Source organism: Mustelus asterias, chromosome 2 (genome assembly GCF_964213995.1).
Source record: "Mustelus asterias chromosome 2, sMusAst1.hap1.1, whole genome shotgun sequence".
Lineage (NCBI taxonomy): Eukaryota > Metazoa > Chordata > Chondrichthyes > Carcharhiniformes > Triakidae > Mustelus > Mustelus asterias.
The window spans coordinates 69,263,882-69,277,964 of record NC_135802.1 but is presented as its reverse complement, the minus strand read 5'-3'; the positions used below and the strand labels follow the sequence as shown (position 1 = coordinate 69,277,964).

Sequence of the window (14,083 nt, the reverse complement as noted above, 5' to 3'; positions counted from 1 at the left end):
TGGATAGAGCTGTGAAGAAGGCCTATAGTGTGTTAGCTTTTATTAACAGGGTGTTGGAGTTTAAGAGCCGTGGGGTTATGCTGCAACTGTACAGGACCTTGGTGAGACCACATTTGGAATATTGTGTGCAGTTCTGGTCACCTCACTATAAGAAGGATGTGGAAGAGCTGGAAGGAGTGCAGAGGAGATTTACCAGGATGCTGCCTGGTTTGGAGGGTAGATCTTATGAGGAAAGGTTGAGGGAGCTAGGGCTGTTCTCTCTGGAGGGGAGGAGGCTGAGGGGAGACTTAATAGAGGTTTATAAAATGATGAAGGGGATAGATAGAGTGAACGTTCAAAGACTATTTCCTCGGGTGGATGGAGCTATTACAAGGAGGCATAACTATAGGGTTCGTGGTGGGAGATATAGGAAGGATATCAGAGGTAGGTTCTTTACGCAGAGAGTGGTTGGGGTGTGGAATGGACTGCCTGCAGTGATAGTGGAGTCAGACACTTTAGGAACATTTAAGCGGTTATTGGATAGGCACATGGAGCACACCAGGATGATAAGGAGTGGGATAGCTTGATCTTGGTTTCAGATAAAGCTCGGCACAACATCGTGGGCCGAAGGGCCTGTTCTGTGCTGTACTGTTCTATGTTCTATGTTCTATGATGTAAGGAAGTTACATCATACTAGGATGGGGCAGGCTTGATAGATGTAGATGTCTATGCTTGTTAATCTTGAATTATAACAACTGTGTCTGCCTATCTGTACTATCTATTTTACTTGAGTTTTAATTTCTTTACTGTCTCTGTTTTGCTGCTGCTAATTCTCAGAAGGTCAGCTCAATGATACTGACAGAATTTCAATAGGTACCAGTTACCAGTTCTTTCTTTTCTGTGGCCTGGAGCTACCATTTCCAGTGGCCCTTTTCACTTATTATGAATCATAGTGAGTAATATGTTCAGTTAAGGTACATTGTTTCTTGTACAGTTTTGTTTTTTCTATAAATCTATAAGTCTCCTTATCTATATAGCCATCAATTGGCTGGCAGACAGACGTGGAATGATCTAGTACTCTCTGCTAATCTCCATTTTGATCATGTGAACCAAAAAGTGATTGCTGATCACTTTGCTTTTTTATTACTGTGTTGTGCTCACCTTCTCATACCTTGGTTTTCATGGACTGCAATTTTTACTTAAATGGGATAGTTTAGAATTTCAGATGTTGTCGTAATACTGGACCCCGTATCTGTGAAGCTCTGGACTGGATGTGAGCCAGACTTGGGGATTTTACGGACTTTGGGTCTTAGGGCTAGTATATACTTACAATACACAACATAAAGTCTGGCAGGTCTAGGTCTACACCCCGTTAAGGTGATGAGCGATGATCATGCAGAAGTGTAATTTTTGTGTGAAGCTTGTGTAGATCAGGTTGTCCCTGACGTTCCTTGCACATCTCTCCATGGCCCTAATATCTATGAAAGGCTCATTTGGATTTATGGGCTCCTCCTCATGCTCCAGCAAATCTTCCTCATCTCAGAACAACTGATCTTCCTCGCACTTTTCCCCTTGCAACGCCTGTCCATGTTCCAGTTTGTGCAGTACATTGCAAACCTCTACTATTCATGACACCCTCTGGAATGTGGATTGCAGAACCCATCCAGACCAGTCAAGGCAACAGAAATTCATTTTAAGAAGTGCTCGATAGTGGCTCTGATAGAGTTTGCATGTAGCACGGCTCTGCATCTCTGTGGGGATACCTTACTGGTGTCATCAGAAATGTATGCATGGTGTACCCCTTGTCACTGAGGATCCATCTGTCAACTTGGACTGGGGCTTCAAAAGGTTGTTGGGGCCAAGAGTTGTACAAGATGCATGCACTGTGACAGCTCCCTGGGAAATGAAGACAAACCTGCATTGTTCCTCTCCTGTTACATGTTCATAGAGTGAAACCCTTTATGATCTACAAATGCAGCTGGCTGTTCTCAAGGGGTTTTAATGGCCACATGAGTGCACTCAATGACACCCTGCACTTGAGGAAACCCAGGGATGGCACCAAACACAGCTGATGGCAATGGTGAAGTAAACAAAATCATTGCTTGATTAAACGGGGCATTGGTCACCTCCTTCATGAATTGGTATGTGACAGTCTGTAATGTGACACATAAGTCACCTGACATGCCCTGGAAGTTATTGCTGGCATTAAAATTGAGGACCACTGGCATGCGGTTCTCACCAAATCCATGTCGCTGCAGGCCTTGATGAACAATCTGACGTAACTCGGTGACCATTTCCTGGGACATCCTCAGATGTTTCTGGCATTGCCTCTCTGACATTCGAGATAGTTTGTTCTTGTGCACACCAGTGCAGTGTCATCTTCACCGATGCTTTCTCTGGATGGCTGTGTTCGGGCCAGTTTCCCCCTCTGGTGCTGCCTACTGCTATCCTTGCAGTCTCTGTTGTTGGACAACAAGAGCTCTCTTTCGCATTCTCTCCTCCTGCTCTGAAGGTTGCAGGAAACTTGGGGTGAATGAGACCCATGGTTATTGCAATAATTGCACTGTGTGAAGAGGACAGACATACATGTGAGAGCACGCTCACCCATGGTTTTCATCCAATTAACTAATTATTAGGGAGCTCCTTTAATCAGCCAATTGTGAGTAACATAAACTCCATCCAACCAAAATGACCCACCTCTTTCTTCAATCTGTAACTCTGTATCCATTTGCAGTGAACCACAGACAGTAGTGCATGTTTCAGTTGCAACCCAATGCTGTACCTGCAACAACAAAAACAGAAAATGCTGGAAAATCTCAGCAGGTCTGAGGGCATCAGTGGAGAGAGAATAGAGCCACTGTTTCGAGTCTGGATGACCCTTCCTCAGAGCTGTACCTTCAACCTTCCTCCTATCACTTTCATGTTTTCCCCATCACCTTGACCCACCCCAACTTAACAGATCAGAGAGGAAAAATTACCCTTGAACTGCCCTGTTACTATTTCCCATCATGTGCCATCTTTCCCCCCTGTCTAAACTGGTGACCATCTCAATGCCCACTGCAACCTTGAACCCTTTTGTCCGCTTTCATGACCCACACAAGACCCTTCAATACTCAACCCTGACTCTGGACCTGTCTCTATGCGGAGTACAACTTCCTCCTTGACTGTGACTGTCTCCTCCACCACCCTGCACCCTCAATTTAACCCTCAGGACCCAGGCATTGATATTACTGACCACACCCTTTAGGCCATTCATCCATCTTTCAATTCCTGCTCAACCCACCCAACCTCACCCTGTTACAGGAACACTACACCCAGGACTCTAGGACCTTCCCTTCACTTCACTTCCCTTCATCTGAACACCAGCCTTTCAACACCCACCACCTTGTGCCGTTTACCTTAGTCACAGCTGCACAAAGCTGACTAGCGCACACCACCTTTAAACAATCGTGAAATGGGTGCAATGACATCCTGATGTGCCGCTGACTTTAACACGACAGTAGGACTTTATTGAAAACTGTTTGAAGTTAATGAATATTCCGACATTGCAAAAATGTTAACAGTATGCAGAGGCCATGTAATTTTCGACACACTGCTAACATGCCACTGAATTTAGCAATGCATTTCAACTCCGCTGTCTGGAATTTGGCATCCTGCCTTATTTAATCACACTGCACACTACATTTTCTACACCTGTTGGCTCCATGAAATTCCCCTCACTATGTTTAATATGGGAAGGGATGAAGAAAAGTAGATGAGGTTAAAGAAAAAGAAAAAGCAATGCGAGTGGAGGGGGAGATGAATAGCATAGGAGAGCATAGGTTAGAGGGAATAGGAGCTGAGGAATAAAGAAGGGGAAGAGGAACTAGGGGATGGTGAGGGGAGCACAATCATTCATAGGACATCCAGATACTTCTTAGAGGGAAAAGGAAGGGACTGGATATTGAGGAGCTAACTCCGGACTCTCTTAATATTTATTATCCCCACTTTGGGGGAATTAGAGGAGGCCAGTGTGGCCCTTAGTTGGGAGAAATTTCTTCCCAAATACTTTATTTAAGTTGAATGATAATTGTCAATAATGTCAAAATGATAATAGCTCTAAATATTGCTGACTGCAGAGTATGGATTTCAGGAGAAGGCATGAAAAGTTTGTTCAATGGAAGGAAACTGGGGGAAATAAATTCCATTGCTTGGAATCTTACCTTGCACGAAGGAAGATGGATTTATTGCTCGAGACCCATCATCGCAGCCACTGGGCATTGCTGAAGAAGATCCTTGGGAGCAATGTCCTAAGCCCAATCATTTTCAGCTGCTTCAGCAATAACGTTCCCTCCACAATAACAGTCAGAAGTGTGAATGTTTGCTGTTGACTGCAACCTTTAACTCCTCATGTTCACACAACACACAAAGAACAGTACAGCACAGGAAACAGGCCCTTCGGCCCTCCAAGCCTGTGCCGCTCATTGGTCCAACTAGACCATTCGTTTGTATCCCTCCATTCCCAGACTGCTCATGTGACCATCCAGGTAAGTCTTAAACGATGCCAGCGTGTCTGCCTCCACCACAGTACTTGGCAGCGCATTTCAGGCCCTCACCACTCTCTGTGTAAAAAACGTCCCTTTGATATCTGAGTTATACCTCGCCCCTCTCACCTTGAGCCCGTGACCCCTCGTGATCATCACCTCCGACCTGGGAAAAAGCTTTCCACTGTTCACCCTATCTATACCCTTCATAATTTTATACACCTCTATTAGGCCTTCCCTCATTCTCCGTCTTTCCAGGGAGAACAAGCCCAGAATACCCAATCTCTCCTCATAGCTAAGACCCTCCATACCAGGCAACATCCTGGTAAACCTTCTCTGCACTCTCTCTAAAGCCTCCACGTCCTTCTGATAGTGCGGCAACCAGAACTGGACGCAGTACTCCAAATGTGGCCTAACCAGCGTTCTATACAGCTGCAACATCAGATTCCAGCTTTTATACTCTATACCCCGTCCTATAAAGGCAAGCATACCATATGCCTTCTTCACCACCTTCTCCACCTGTGCTGCCACCTTCAAGGATTTGTGGACTTGCACACCTAGGTCCCTCTGTGTTTCGTACCAGGCAATGATCATCTCCCACAAGAAAAGGACCAACGACCTTCTCTTGACATTCACTGGCATGACTATTGCTGATTCCCTGACCATCAACATATATAGGACACCATAGGATAGTATAGGATATACAATGGAGAAATAGGGCATTGAAACCAACCATCCTCTTGACATTCATTGACATACTATTGCTGAATCTGACCATCAACATCCTGTAGGACAACATAGAATGGTATCGGATAAACGACAGAGAAATAGGGCATTTGGCCCAACCAGTCAATGCCAATGTGTATGCTCCAATTGAACCCTCTCCCATCTTTTTTTCATCTAAATCTCCCATTGTGACTCTCTATTGCTTTCTTGCTCGTAGGTTTGCCAATTTCCCCTTAAATGCATCTGTAATATTTGTTTCAATTGCTCATTGGGTAACAAAATTTCATTTGAATTCCCTGGTTTTTCTTGGTGACTATCTTATATTGATAGCCTCTAGTTATACTGTTTCCCACAAAAGGAAACATTCTCTTTGTATTTTCTCTTGGGGGTCACCATTGACCAAAAACTTAATTAGATAATTACATAAACACTGCAGTTGCAAGAATAGATCAGAAATTGAGTATTCTGCAGTGAATTACTCACTTCCTGACTCCCAAAAGTCTGTCCACCATCTACGTGGCTCAAATCTGAACTGTACTGGAATGTTCTTCACTTGTCTGGATGAGTGTAGCTCGAACAAGACTCAAAACCTGATGTCATCCACGATTAAGCAACCTGCTTAATTGATTCATGATCCACTCTCAAGCATTCACTGCCACCATTTTGAGATGTTATTTTCTCTCGTGGGGGAATCTAGAACTAGGAGGCACAGTTTCAAAATAAAGGGTCTCTCATTAATGACAAATGAAGACCACAGCAGTTCAAGAAGGCAGCTCACCACCACCTTCTCAAGGGCAACTAAGGATGGGCAATAAATGCTGGTCTAGCCAGTGACGTCCACATCCCAAATATATATTTTTTAAATTCTCTTTTAGAAGGTCATTAATGTTTGGAATTTTTTTCTCCAACGAGATCTGGAAGCTGGGTTGTTGACGATACTAAAGGCTGAGTTAGATAGATTTTTGATTGATAAGGACAGATAGGAAAGTCAAGTTAAGGCCTCAATTGGATTGGCCATGATCTTATCGAATGATGGAGCATGCGTACTGGAAGGTTCTTTGGAACAGTATGTCGATAGCCCGACTAGAGAGGGGGCTATACTGGACCTAGTTCTGGGAAATGAGCCCGGTCAGGTCGTCAAAGTTTCGGTAGGGGAACATGTGGCAAATAGTGACCACAACTCTGTTAACTTTAGGATAGTAATGGACAAGGATGAGTGCTGTCCTACGGGCAGGGTGCTAAATTGGGGGAAGGCTAACTATAGCCGGATTAGGCAGGAATTAGTGGATGTTGATTGGGAGAGGATGTTCGAGGGTAAGTCTGCGTCTGGCATGTGGGAGTCATTTAAGGAACTATTGATAAGGCTGCAGGATAGGCATGTGCCTATAAAAAGGAAAGATAGGAAAGTTAGGATTCGAGAGCCGTGGATAACCAGGGAAATTGAGGATTTGATTAAAATGAAAAGGGAGGCGTACGTTAAGTCCAGGCAACTGAAAACAGATGGAGCTCTGGAGGAATACAGAGAGAGTAGGAAAGAACTCAAACGGAGAATTAGAAGGGCAAAAAGAGGTCACGAGATGTTCTTGGCAGGCAGGATTAAGGAGAATCCTAAGGCATTCTATTCATACGTTAGGAACAAAAGAGTTGTCAGGGAGAAAATCGGACCTCTCAGGGACAAAGGAGGGGAATTATGCTTAGAACCCAAGGGAATAGGGGAGATCCTAAATGAATACTTTGCATCGGTATTCACGAAGGAGAGGGGCGTGTTAACCGGGAGTGTCTCGGAGGGAGGTGTTGACCCGTTAGAGAAAATCTCCATGACAAGAGAGGAAGTGTTAGGTTTTTTAGGGAACATTAAAACTGACAAAGCCCCAGGGCCTGATGGCATCTATCCTCGACTGCTCAGGGAGACGAGAGATGAAATTGCTGGGCCTCTGACGGAAATCTTTGTCGCTTCTTTGGACACGGGTGAGGTCCCTGAGGATTGGAGGATAGCGAATGTGGTCCCGTTGTTTAAGAAGGGTAGCAGGGATAACCCAGGAAATTATAGGCCGGTGAGCTTGACGTCCGTGGTAGGGAAGTTGTTGGAGAGGATTCTTAGAGACAGGATGTATGTGTATTTAGAACGGAACAATCTCATTAGTGACAGACAGCATGGTTTTGTAAGAGGGAGGTCGTGCCTTACAAATTTGGTGGAGTTTTTTGAGGAAGTGACAAAAACGGTTGATGAAGGAAGGGCCGTGGATGTCGTCTGTATGGATTTCAGTAAGGCGTTTGACAAAGTCCCACATGGCAGGTTGGTTAAGAAGGTTAAGGCTCATGGGATACAAGGAGAAGTGGCTAGATGGGTGGAGAACTGGCTTGGCCATAGGAGACAGAGGGTAGTGGTCGAAGGGTCTTTTTCCGGCTGGAGGTCTGTGACCAGTGGTGTTCCGCAGGGCTCTGTACTGGGACCTCTGCTATTTGTGATATATATAAATGATTTGGAAGAAGGTGTAACTGGTGTAATCAGCAAGTTTGCGGATGACACGAAGATGGCTGGAATTGCGGATAGCGAAGAGCATTGTCGGGCAATACAGCAGGATATAGATAGGCTGGAAAATTGGGCGGAGAGGTGGCAGATGGAGTTTAATCCGGATAAATGCGAAGTGATGCATTTTGGAAGAAATAATGTAGGGAGGAGTTATACAATAAATGGCAGAGTCATCAGGAGTATAGAAACACAGAGGGACCTAGGTGTGCAAGTCCACAAATCCTTGAAGGTGGCAACACAGGTGGAGAAGGTGGTGAAGAAGGCATATGGTATGCTTGCCTTTATAGGACGGGGTATAGAGTATAAAAGCTGGAGTCTGATGATGCAGCTGTATAGAACGCTGGTTAGGCCACATTTGGAGTACTGCGTCCAGTTCTGGTCGCCGCACTACCAGAAGGACGTGGAGGCATTAGAGAGAGTGCAGAGAAGGTTTACCAGGATGTTGCCTGGTATGGAGGGTCTTAGCTATGAGGAGAGATTGGGTAGACTGGGGTTATTCTCCTTGGAAAGACGGAGAATGAGGGGAGATCTAATAGAGGTGTACAAGATTATGAAGGGTATAGATAGGGTGAACAGTGGGAAGCTTTTTCCCAGGTCGGAGGTGACGATCACGAGGGGTCACGGGCTCAAGCTGAGAGGGGCGAAGTATAACTCAGATATCAGAGGGACGTTTTTTACACAGAGGGTGGTGGGGGCCTGGAATGCGCTGCCAAGTAGGGTGGTGGAGGCAAGCACGCTGACATCGTTTAAGACTTACCTGGATAGTCACATGAGCAGCCTGGGAATGGAGGGATACAAACGATTGGTCTAGTTGGACCAAGGAGCGGCACAGGCTTGGAGGGCCGAAGGGCCTGTTTCCTGTGCTGTACTGTTCTTTGTTCTTTGTGGGAGGGGCTGATTGAACTACTCCTCCTATTTCTTAGGTTCTTATGATCTCCCATGTGGATATGCCTATTACATCCATTGCATTTCCCCATTGAGTGTATCTGTTGGGTCCCCCAAGATTTCTGTGCCATTTATCAAATTAAACGTCCCTTTTCAAATCCCTGCTGGCTACTTTTAACTATTTTCTTGTTATGTACACTCATGGTATTTTCACCTTAAAAGGCTTTTAGATATTTTTTCCTTGTCACAAGAATTAATTTGACTTAAATAGCATGTTTTTAGAATTAGTTTGTGGGATGCGAGCATCACTGGCTAGACCAGCAATTAATACCTATTCTGAATTGTCCTTCAGATGGAACCCAGACCATGTGATGTAAGTACACCCATAGGGTGGTTGTTTTTTTCCCATATTCAAGCAAAGTAAATTCACAAGCCACATCAATACTCAAAACATTTTAATTGGGTATTTATTTATACTGAAATAAAATTTATAACTGGGGGTTCTGGATAAACCATTTATTCTTTCCTGTCTTGTAGCTTTCCTCAAATTTTAATTTGGCTTCCCGCCTGGCTTTGTGTTTCAAAACAGGATCCCTAAAAGTATTCTTGTTCACAATGGTCTTATCCAGGGGAATGTCAACCGAGTATCTGGTTGGCATCAGGCAGTTGTAGTTGTATACTTTCACAAAGGATTTGGTCTTGGACCTCTTGACTACCTTCTTCTTTCCCATTTTGGAAGTCACTTTGCGAGGGTAGCGATCTATATGAGCAACAAGAGCGTGACTGCAGGGTTAGAGGTTCCATTATCGATATTCTTCATGGTGACAGCGTAGCGTCCGGCCAGCATCAGAACCACCGTCCCAAGTTTCATAAACTTGTCCATTTCTGCTGCTGCTGCTCAATCCCACAGTGTTGTCAAAGAGATTATGCCAGAAGTGTGACCCAGCGACAATGAACGAACAGCTATATACTGTCATATGCTTCTGTGAAGCCTTGGGAAATTTTATTATGTTAGGAGCGCTGTATAAATTCTTATTTTTCCAAGTATGATTCCAAGCAGTGGAGAATTTTACCCCTGATTTCCATTGACTTCAATTTTGAAGACTCTTTGATACCACTCTTGGTCAAAAGTTGCCTTGATGTCACCAGCAGTCACTCTCACCTCATCTAACATTTTCTTGTCATCCTAAGAACATTCTTCACAATTTCAGTGGATTTGAAAATTGTGGGTTTGGATAATGGGGTGGTCAAGTTGTGACAATACGTTTATGCCCGTATGGCAAATTGTAAATCAGCCAGACTGATGGCTGACCCAGACTCTTTCCTTGAAGTAATAATACTTATTGTTCATAGCAGGGCTATGAATGCTAGGTTCACTTCTTCAATTTCAGAATTCACTACCGTTGGCACTTAAGTCAATCTTTGCAACAACTGTGTCTGAGATTGTTGAGTTCTGATGTGGAGATGCCGGCGTTGGACTGGGGTAAACACAGTAAGAAGTTTAACAACACCAGGTTAAAGTCCAACAGATTTATTTGGTAGCAAAAGCCACACAAGCTTTCGGAGCTCCAAGCCCCTTCTTCAGGTGAGTGGGAATTCTGTTCACAAACAGGGCATATAAAGACACAGACTCAATTTACATGAATAATGGTTGGAATGCGAATACAATGTTAATTGTCTCCAGACAAGACAGCCAGTGAAACTTTGCAGGTCCAGGCAAGCTGTGGGGGTTACAAATAGTGTGACATGAACGCAATATCCCGGTTGAGGTCGTCCTCGTGTGTGCCGAACTTGGCTATCAGTTTCTGCTTAGCGACTCTGCGCTGTCGTGTGTCGTGAAGGCCGCTTTGGAGAACGCTTACCCGAATATCAGAGGCCGAATGCCCGTGACCGCTGAAGTGCTCCCCAACAGGAAGAGAACAGTCTTGCCTGGTGATTGTCGAGCGGTGTTCATTCATCCGTTGTCGCAGCGTCTGCATAGTTTCCCCAATGTACCATGCCTCGGGACATCCTTTCCTGCAGCGTATCAGGTAGACAACGTTGGCCGAGTTGCAAGAGTATGTACCGTGTACCTGGTGGATGGTGTTCCAAGACTGTTCTCTTCCTGTTGGGGAGCACTTCAGCGGTCATGGGCATTCGGCCTCTGATATTCGGGTAAGCGTTCTCCAAGGCGGCCTTCACGACACACGACAGCGCAGAGTCGCTGAGCAGAAACTGATAGCCAAGTTCCGCACACACGAGGACAGCCTCAACCGGGATATTGGGTTCATGTCACACTATTTGTAACCCCCACAGCTTGCCTGGACCTGCAAAGTTTCACTGGCTGTCTTGTCTGGAGACAATACACATCTTTTTAGCCTGTCTTGATGCTCTCTCCACTCACGTTCTTTGTATCTTAAAGACTTGATTAGCTGTAAGTATTCGCATTCCAACCATTATTCTGTAAATTGAGTCTGTGTCTTTATATGCCCTGTTTGTGAACAGAATTCCCACTCACCTGAAGAAGGGGCTTGGAGCTCCGAAAGCTTGTGTGGCTTTTGCTACCAAATAAATCTGTTGGACTTTAACCTGGTGTTGTTAAACTTCTTACATTGTTGAGTTCTACAGAGATTCTCATATTGCTATTGTGTGGTTTATGAGATTAATGTATTTTGGAATTATATCTTTAAATTTAGAGTAAATGAAAGAGCCTATATAACCTGTTTGGAAGTCTGCCTGACAGTAAGCTTGGTAGTTTGTTTCATTAGAGACCAAAGGAAGATTTCTATAGTTTTGTGGAGAAAAATGTGCAAGTATTTATCCTTGGAAGACAATGGCCGCCGTCTTTCAATTCATAATGCTTAAGACTCTGAATCTTCCAAAGTTCCAGAAAGGTGTTTGTGTTGCAAAACAGTTGTGATGTAAAATCTCTATTTAGTTCTGGGATGAAAGCGAGTTGGGATCAAGAATAACTAATCAGCATCTCCTTCTGGATATGAGATTCATAGGAATATAGGACTTAGGAGGGGGAGTACTTCTGTGTTTCAGATTGCTGTGGGGAATAGGGCAAAATAAGCAATTTTGGGTATCTTCCACTCAAATCAGTGACCCATGACAGACAGGCAGTCATTCTGCGCCAGCAGAGAGAAAAGGCTGTTCAGCTTTGTGAGCTACCACAGTCAGATGTGGGAGGGAGATGGTCTCTAAACGAAGAGGCGCATCCTGAGGATTCCACAAGAATTGTACTGGCATGGCCAGAGGGAAGAATCATTCATACAGGCTCAACTGCTGGTAGTGGATTTAGAAAACACTCTGAAAATGAAGAGAAGTGCCTGTCACCTTGATAAAAGGGGAAAATGCCAACCCATTGGAAGCTGCGAGTAACTGTCGAATGTTTGCTATAAGTACTGTAATCCATGGAGAGTGTGATTAGTCTAAGTATGAAATGGGTGCCATGTATTAAAGGGGGACATTCTTTTCTGTGGTTCAAAGTATAAGTTGCTGGCAAAAAGAAAATTGTATTTATCCAAGGGTGCTTTGAGTCATTTATTACTGTAAAAGTTTTAAAATTATGAAATCTTGTTGTGCCATTCTTTCAACTATTAACTGGAAGCTTGAATCTCTTTTTAAAAGTTATCAGGCTCTGTCAAGATTCTAACAGTAGAGGCATGGAGCATTCTGATTACATTTGAATAAAATTTAAAGTTTTTGGCCATTGCTCCTAGTTACGGAACAGCTTAGGGAGATTCAGGTGATTACTGTTCTTTATTTTTTCATGGGATATGGGCGTCTCCAGCATGCCCATCTCTAATTTCACTTGAGAGGGTGGGTGGTGAGCAATTGGTTAGATACATTTATAGCACCTGAACCCCACTGCCACCACCACCACCATTTCACACCCCATAAATTAAATTTGCACAGTCTGTGCAGGGTGGACGTTTTTGTTGATTCAACCAAGGTCAGTAACTTCCTCATGACCTAGTAAGGTACGCATTAGTCCATGGTACAAATTGCAGTGATTTAATTCTGAGGGTAGGGAATAAAAGCATATTACTATTTTGCAAAGCATTTTGTTTTGAGGTGACTTACGGAACCATTTTGGAAGAATGCACATAGCGGACCTTTTCCTTTGATTAAAGGAAAACCTGTGACAAATATCATCAGCAATCGTTTAACACATAATTATGCGTACTCGCAAATGTACAAACAGCGCGATACCATCAATTGTCCAATTTATGTCAATGAAGTTCAAACAAAAATACTGGAAATGCACATCTTGGCAATCATTATCTGAAACGAATAGGTTTGTCGAATATTTCGGTTACAACCCATTGTCAAAAATAAGTTGTTGGTTATAATAAAGAGCCCAATTTAAAACAGAGAACATGTTTTCCTCGTCAGATATTCACTGACCTGCTCTGCAATCCAGGAATTTTATTTGGATTTTCTGGTGGTTGTCCTTTTCTTTTATAGTGTCTTCTATGTCATTGGTAAGAAGTCTCACAACACCAGGTTAAAGTCCAACAGGTTTATTTGGTAGCAAAAGCCACTAGCTTTCGGAGCGCTCGTTGCTCCTTCGTCAGGTGAGTGGGATTTCAGTTCACAAACAGGGCATATAGAGACACAAACTCAATTTACAAAATAATGGTTGGAATGCGAGTCTTTACAGGTAATCAAGTCTTAAGGGTACAGACAATGTGAGTGGAGAGAGGGTTAAGCACAGGTTAAAGAGATGTGTATTGTCTCCAGCCGGGACAGTTAGTGAGATTTTGCAAGCCCAGGCAAGTCGTGGGGGTTACAGACAGTGTGACATGAACCCAAGATCCCGGTTGACGTCGTCCTCATGTGTGCGGAACTTGGCTATCAGTCTCTGCTCAGCGACTCTGCATTGTCGTGTGTCATGAAGGCCGCCTTGGAGAACGCTTACCCGAAGATCCGAGGCTGAATGCCCGTGACCGCTGAAGTGTTCCCCAACAGGAAGAGAACACTCTTGCCTGGTGATTGTCGAGCGGCATTCATTCATCCGTTGTCATAGCGTCTGCATGGTCTCCCCAATGTACCCTCTCTCCACTCACATTGTCTCTACCTTTAAGACTTGATTATCTGTAAAGACTCGTATTCCAACCATTATTTTGTAAATTGAGTTTGTGTCTTTATATGCCCTGTTTGTGAACTGAAATCCCATTCACCTGACACCTGGCAAGCGCTCCAAAAGCTAGTGGCTTTTGCTACCAAATAAACCTGTTGGACTTTAACCTGGTGTTGTGAGACTTCTTACTGTGTTTACCCCAGTCCAATGCCGGCATCTCCACTTCTATGTCCTTGACAGCCAATGAATTGATTTTTTTAGGAAAGTGAATAATAGTACACTTTCTATAAATTCAAACAATTTTAAAGAATTGGAAAGGAAGATGCTGTACATAGAAATGAACGATTGTTTACGTTTTTCTGTGATTTT

At 43.9% G+C, this 14,083-nt stretch overlaps 1 pseudogene; it reads right to left on the bottom strand.

Moving 5' to 3' along the window:
- Positions 1-9,134: 9,134 nt before the first annotated feature.
- Positions 9,135-9,529, bottom strand: LOC144503460 (large ribosomal subunit protein eL27 pseudogene; annotated as a pseudogene).
- Positions 9,530-14,083: the final 4,554 nt, after the last annotated feature.